The sequence below is a fragment of the Solanum tuberosum genome, unplaced genomic scaffold (assembly GCF_000226075.1).
Source record: "Solanum tuberosum cultivar DM 1-3 516 R44 unplaced genomic scaffold, SolTub_3.0 scf00142, whole genome shotgun sequence".
Classification (NCBI taxonomy): Eukaryota; Viridiplantae; Streptophyta; class Magnoliopsida; order Solanales; family Solanaceae; genus Solanum; species Solanum tuberosum.
The window spans coordinates 697836-705143 of NW_006239067.1; positions in this window are offsets into that span (position 1 = coordinate 697836).

Below are 7308 nucleotides of genomic sequence, written 5' to 3' on the forward strand. Positions count from 1 at the left end.
ATGTACGTTCAAAGAATATTCAAAGGGTTGAGAGTATGTTTGTTCTTAGTATATACCTTAAATTAAAATACTAAAGTAATAAAGGTACTGTTAAAAGAAGTAAGCTTATAAGGACACTAAAGTAAGAAAAAAATAACAAAATAGATAATGAAGTCACTACCTTGAACATACCACAAATTATAATTCTACAAAGATCACTAACCGATTAAGCAGTATTCAAATAAGCACACAAAACTTGTTGTAAGAACCGAAGTCCAAACTTCATGCAGCCACAAGAACAACAAAAACTTATAAGGTAGTACGTAACAATATTATTGCTTTTGAGAGTGTATAAGAGTGTTGTGCTTGTTTAAGCATGTGGACAAAATGGAAGGAGTCTTGTTTTTATAGTACAATGTAGAGGACACATCAACAAGTACAAAAATAGAGAAAAGGAAAGAAAATTATTATCCTCAATTAGACCCACATTCTTGGTATTTAATTGATTGATATTATCATAACCATGAGAGTTTAAAATATCCGGTTAATCAAATATGATACTAAGTCAATTTTTCCAAAAATAAACAAGCAATAGGGAACATCAATGCATAAATTTTACCATAAATCAATTGGTATTAAAATAGTGCAATTTAATAAGGATAATAGCCAATTAGAGATTACCATCGATGAATCTGTCATAATAAATAGAAGAAAAGAATCATGAATGATCTTCTAATTTTGAAGGAGCCATGTTAATACAATCAAAGACTTCAGTCCACAATAACATGATTAGAGACCGCCATATTTGAAGGTCACGTATGTATATTTACTTAATATAACTAGCAAGAGTTTACCAAGAACAATTAAGTCAAATATGTCCACACTAAATAAAAGAAAGAAATGCTGGAGAATCAAATAGAGTCAATCAGGGAGAAGAATCATGTCAATGTTTACCAAGGATAGGTAAATATTAAGGTGTACCAATCGTTTAAGGGAACAAAAATGGAAAGAAGCATGAATCATGGAGAGTTTCGTATTAATCGATCAATTCATTAAACAGATAAATCAAATTCTCATATTAAAGCTTGCTACAATTAAATCAAGAAACCACAATTGTTTTAGTATTTATAAAGAAAAACTCAAGGGTGTACTAATACCCATTTATAAAAGGGGAAGATTACATTAAAAAAAAATAGGAACACACAAGGCGAAAAATGCACAAGTTTAGGAACTCAAAAATATAAGGAAATCTTGCTTAAGAGAGATTTCATGGTCATTATTGAATTTCACGTAGCGTAAGAATTCAATCATAACTACTAATCTAAAAAATATAGGCAATTTAATTTAAAAGATAAGATAATAATCTAAATAAAAAAATGAACCTGGATGGATTTGTTAAGATCTGTCTTCAACAACCCCCGAAACCTTAAGGCTCCAATGGGTCTCGCTGGTCGGAGCGTGGAGCAACGATGCTCTTGTTTCGTTATTACCGATCTCGTTGGATGAGGGATGATGGTTATCTTGCATTGTAGAAGAGTGATGGATCTTCGCAGCGACTGTCTTGTCAGAGTTTCTGGTCAGAACTAGTGAGAAGAACAAGAAGACGAAGAAGAAGAAGAAGAAGAAGAAGAAAAAGAAAAAGAAGAATAAGAGGATATGGATTGAGGTTGCATGGTGCAGCGCTTCACCGGCCAGCACGGAAGAGAAGAGAGGTGGAGGGAAAGATAAAGGGGAGGAGAGGGGCGACTGGTTTGGGTTGTAAAGCGGTCGTTGTCCACTGGTGGTTGGAAAAGCACCGTGAGGAGAGAAGAAGAGGGAGAGGGGCTCACTTGGCGGGTGACCCCGTGAGTGAGGCTGGAGCAGGGATTTCACTGCTGGTCTTCACCAACGATGGATGAAGTTGGGAGATAGGGGAGCAGCGCCTGTCGTTTTCAATGAGAACGGGGAGAAAAATAAAATTAGGGTTAGGTTGTGGGATATTAATATAGGGAAGCGGTAGGAGACTCAATCTTAGTTGTTGGATCAAGATGAGATGTGGGGTTGTGATTTAAAAGAATGGAATGGACGATTAGGATTAAAGATGAGATCTTGAGATTGGGATGGAATTAATTCGTTCAAAATGGGCTAAGATTGAGATAAAATTAAGTATAAAAAGGGTAGAAATTAAATAGATTGAATAAAAGGGGCTACGATTCAAATGATTTTGAGGAAAGTTTAATAAATTGTTATCCAATAAATGGTTATGCTATACATATTAAATAATTTTCATATAAGATAAACACACTTAAATATTGTAGACATTAAATTGACAAATGGATTAATTATCTCAAGTTTAGCAACAACAACAGAAGTAGCAGTAGCAACAACAACAACGATAAAATAATAATATTTTTTTGTAAATTATGAAGACTAAAGTAAATGATTAATTAGATAAAATTTAAACATAATTCTAAATATATAATAAAGAAATAGGTTTTAAAACACATATGTAATCAAATAGCAATACGAAAAGGGTTATAGATCGGTCAAAATCGGTTGTCAACAACTACCCCTCTTTGCTCGGTAATAAAGGATGAATTGGCGGGCAAAGATGTTGACTAAGTAGCCTATTTTGTCTGACTAATGGAAAGATGTTAGCGGTATCTGTTGGGTTTTAAAAGGTGTGAATGGAAAATGAAGAGTTGCGACTTTTATGAAGAGTTGTGACTTTGATGAAAAGTTGCGACTATTATGAAGAGTTGTGACTTTTATCAAAAGTTGCGACTTTTATCAAAAGTTGCGACTTTTATCAAAAGTTGCGACTTTTATCAAAAGTTGCGACTTTTATCAAAAGTTGCGACTTTTATCAAAAGTTGCGACTTTTATCAAAAGTTGCGACTTTTATCAAAAGTTGCGACTTTTATCAAAAGTTGCGACTTTTATCAAAAGTTGCGACTTTTATCAAAAGTTGCGACTTTTATCAAAAGTTGCGACTTTTATCAAAAGTTGCGACTTTTATCAAAAGTTGCGACTTTTATCAAAAGTTGCGACTTTTATCAAAAGTTGCGACTTTTATCAAAAGTTGCGACTTTTATCAAAAGTTGCGACTTTTATCAAAAGTTGCGACTTTTATCAAAAGTTGCGACTTTTATCAAAAGTTGCGACTTTTATCAAAAGTTGCGACTTTTATCAAAAGTTGCGACTTTTATCAAAAGTTGCGACTTTTATCAAAAGTTGCGACTTTTATCAAAAGTTGCGATTTTTATGAAAAGTTGTGACTTTTATGAAAGGTGGTGACCTTTCCGAAAGATTGTGACTTTTCAAAGGTTTGTGACCTATCCAGTAAGGCACAATAAGAACCTTTTCACACTACCCTCTGTTTTCTATAAATTGAGGGATTTCCTCTCATTTTAAAAGAATCAAATTCTGGACTTCTTCTTCTTCTACTAAATCTAGTATTCTAAGTGTACTTTACTGCCGTTGAGTGGCTCGCTGACACCAGCGTTTTGGGTATCAATACACTGGTGATTGAGATCATTCTATCCTGGGAGGACATATTCCAAATCAAACCTCGGATACTAGAGGGGAATAATTTCCTTAAGGGGACACTGTGCATTCAGTGGGCTTGATCTTCTTTCTGTTTTTTCCACATTCTGGTATGTGTTACAGATTTTAGATTTGTCAATTAATTTATGTTCTTCTGTTCTTCATTGGTTCAGTAAACTTTGGTAACTTCGTGTTTCTGCAAAGTTTATTGGAATCAGTAAGATTCTTTAAACACAGATTGACAACAATTCTTCTTTAAGAAAAAATATTTCGTATATTTTTTCTAATCTGTTTCTGATTCTAGTTTCTCTACTAGTTTTAATTTTCTAGTTGTGAAAATGTTCTTAAACTTTATTGTGTCTTACCAAGTTCTTCAAAGTTTTGTTCTAAGTATCTTAGGAATACAAGATGAACAACAAATACATTATAATTCTATTAAGTCAAACAAATAAACTAATAAAATGAAAAAAAATGAAATACGATAATTTACCATTCCATTTAACGTGACATATGATCTAGTTAGTCTAATTTTGAATATTGGTAAGGGAGGATTAGACACTGGAGTAAAGTCTATCATTGGTGTATTGAGAATAGAGATTGGTGTAAATCGTGAGTTAGTATTGGATATTTATAGCGTTATTAAATTTTTTGACTTTCCACCACAAATGAAGAAGTTACCAAGTTCTGCTACTACTACTAGGCCATTTTGAGTGTAATATTTTTGAATATTAACTATATTAAATATGTTTAACTCTCTTATTCTAATAGAAAAAAAGTACATTATGTTTATATTAAGACTTGCTTTTGCAATTTCTTCAAATTTTGTTTATATTTTTAAGATGAATGAATTATAGTTTAATTTGTTAATTGGCAAATAATTTTTCACATTTTTTATAGATAAATTATTATTTTTTTAAAAAGGAAATAAGAAAGAGAAGAACAAACAGATGTTGAAATCACAAGAATAGACACGTGTCAGTATTCCAGGTATAACACACACAATACTCACCGGTTTCGATTATTCAAATGAAGTGTTACCACTTTGAAAGTTGCAACTCTTCATTACACTAATTCTCTATAATTGTTGTTTAAGAAGCCAAATAGCCAAAAATTTAGAGAATTAATCACTTTGAATTGTAACTTGTTTGAATCCGAAAATCTACCTTCAATCAAAAAAATGAAAAGGATACGTTCTTCTTTTGATTGCTTTGATAGGGGGTTGGTTGAAGAAATTGTAGAAAGGGTGGCTTCATCATCATTCAAAGATTTAATAAATCTCAGACTAAGGTATCTAGAAAAATTTAACATCAATTATTTACTTTATTGTTTACTTACCCATCAATTTTGTAGTTGCAAACTTCTTAAATCATATAGGAAGTCAACAATGGGTATATGGAAAGTTGTCGCTGCAAGACGTTCACATTAATCCATTCATACGCTTAAATGATTTGACAAACATATGATTCAATGCTTTCATGGACAAATGCGTAGACTGTGGAAATAAAGAAGCCATGTATCGGAAAGGCATGGTAATAGTTTATTTTAAATTTTTTTCGTATGTATTGGAGTGCTTAATTCGTTATAATTAATAGATGTCTGTTTAATTTTATTTTTTTCAGTTTAACTTTTTTAGAAATATAAATCCAGATGTTGCACTAGAATTAATTGACAAAGCTTCGAAAGGAAGACACGATGCTGCAACATATGCTTTTGCTTTAATCTCGCTATACTTAGGCGGTGAATATAGCAAACACGAGGTAAAGACAATTGGCGAATTGAAGGTAATGCAAAAACAAAGAGCGAAAACAAGGCAGTATCGACGTAGATTTTAACAAATCTTACATTATATTTTTGTGTTACATCCTTTATTTGATAAATAAAAAAACCCGCGTTGTTGCACTATTAAGCATGTTCCTCTTGTTCGTAAGAATGACTGGGATAGTGCAGAGGATGATGAGCATGAGAATTGCTATGGTTGTAGCAATGATGAAGAAATTTGGCACTTCCGCAATTATTAGCCCTTTACATAATAATTTATGTTTATAATGTAATATATATTTTGTATTATATTTATAATGTATTATGTTTACTATGTATTATGTTTATAATGTAAATATATTTTGTGGAATATTACCTATTGGGGATAAATGCATTTATATGAACTATGTTTCTTATTATTTATTTGTCATCATTATATGTTTGAGGTTCTAATCAATTTAATGTAGTATTGACTAATTAACTCAAACGTTCTATCATTGACATTTTTTTCCATCTTGATACTAATTATTTATATCGCTGAAAATAGTTATATAAAATTATTTGTTAATGGGCATTAATTATGATTCATAATTAAGCATATATTTTCAACTCTAATTAGTTTTATATCAGTTATTTAAATTAATTAATAAAAATAAATTAACAATGAATATTAATTAAGGATACGTCTCTTTTAATCACAATCACATTTATGTTGAACATTAACAATGATTAATAATTCATGGTTATTTAACACCTTTGTTAGAATAAAGTAATATTGAGATCACTAAAACGTTTAAAGTTTAGTAACAAGGCAAATTCAATAATTTTTTATTAATCAATAACTAACTATCAGCGTTGTATCATCGATGAATCCAGAAGAAGGAGCTCATGGATTTCCTTAGAAACAACAATGTCTACTATGGCCTCGTCACTACGACAAATTACAAAATTTAAAGCATGCCCTCAACCAATGTAACATCTCGCAATTTGAAATGGCTAGGAAGAAGCTAAGAACTGGAAATATTCAATTTTTGGAAATAATGAAAATCTGGAAATTTGTTTAAGTTAGGAAAAATTGAGTTTGAAAGTTGATGTTCTTGACATGTATTCTTGAATTTGAATGTTGTTCTTGAATTGGGATGAATTGAGGAGTTTCTAAGATCTTTGAGTCGAATTATAGAGTTGTTTTGAGTTAGGTTCTGGAGTCCATATGTTGGGTATTGGAATCTAAAATGAATTTGAGATCAATAGTAGAGTTTAGGTGAATTGGGGCTGTAAAACGGAGAAGGAAAAAGTCGAGCGTGATTTGGCACGCAAGTCCGCATCGCAGACTTGCTCCCCCAGTGAATAAAAAGTTTCTCCGCGTCGCAGTTAAGATGTGGACTCCTTTGTCTGAAAATTTAATTTCGCGAGTAATTATTTAAAACACCTCCGCGTCGCGGACTTGTTCCAAGGCGGTGATTTCGTGATTTTTCTCATGTTTAGCTATTTAAAATCATTCCTAAACATCATGAGATCTTTCCAATCACAAATCACAATCCTTGAATCCATAATTCAATTCAAGGATCAGTTAAGAGTCGAGTCAAGAGCAGTTAAGATCATAGTCAAGAGAAGTTCTTAGAGTTTTCCAAATGTTCTAACTTTGTTTTAAGACTTAAAGTTCAAGTTGAGTAAAGTTTGAAGTCCACTTCTTCAAAAGTATATGGGGACTATGTATTCCCAAAGGGTTTAAAATGTTTTCACATTTAAATAAGAAAAGAAACCTCGATTTCCAAAGGGCCTACGGGCAAGTTTTCAGAAAAGAGTAATCGCTTTCTAAATGAAGCAAGAGGGGAAACTTTGATTTCCAAGATAGCATTTGAGCACTAATCTCAAATCACAGAAGAAGTATGTTTTAAACATAAAGAGCTGGTACCATATTTTGGGAGTAGTATTGAGCACCGATATGAGGGAGCGTTCAGAGAACCCCCATCCCCCATAAACCATGTATCCATTATGGGTAGAAAAGAGTCATACTTTTTAGATGAATCCTTTTTGCATAGACTA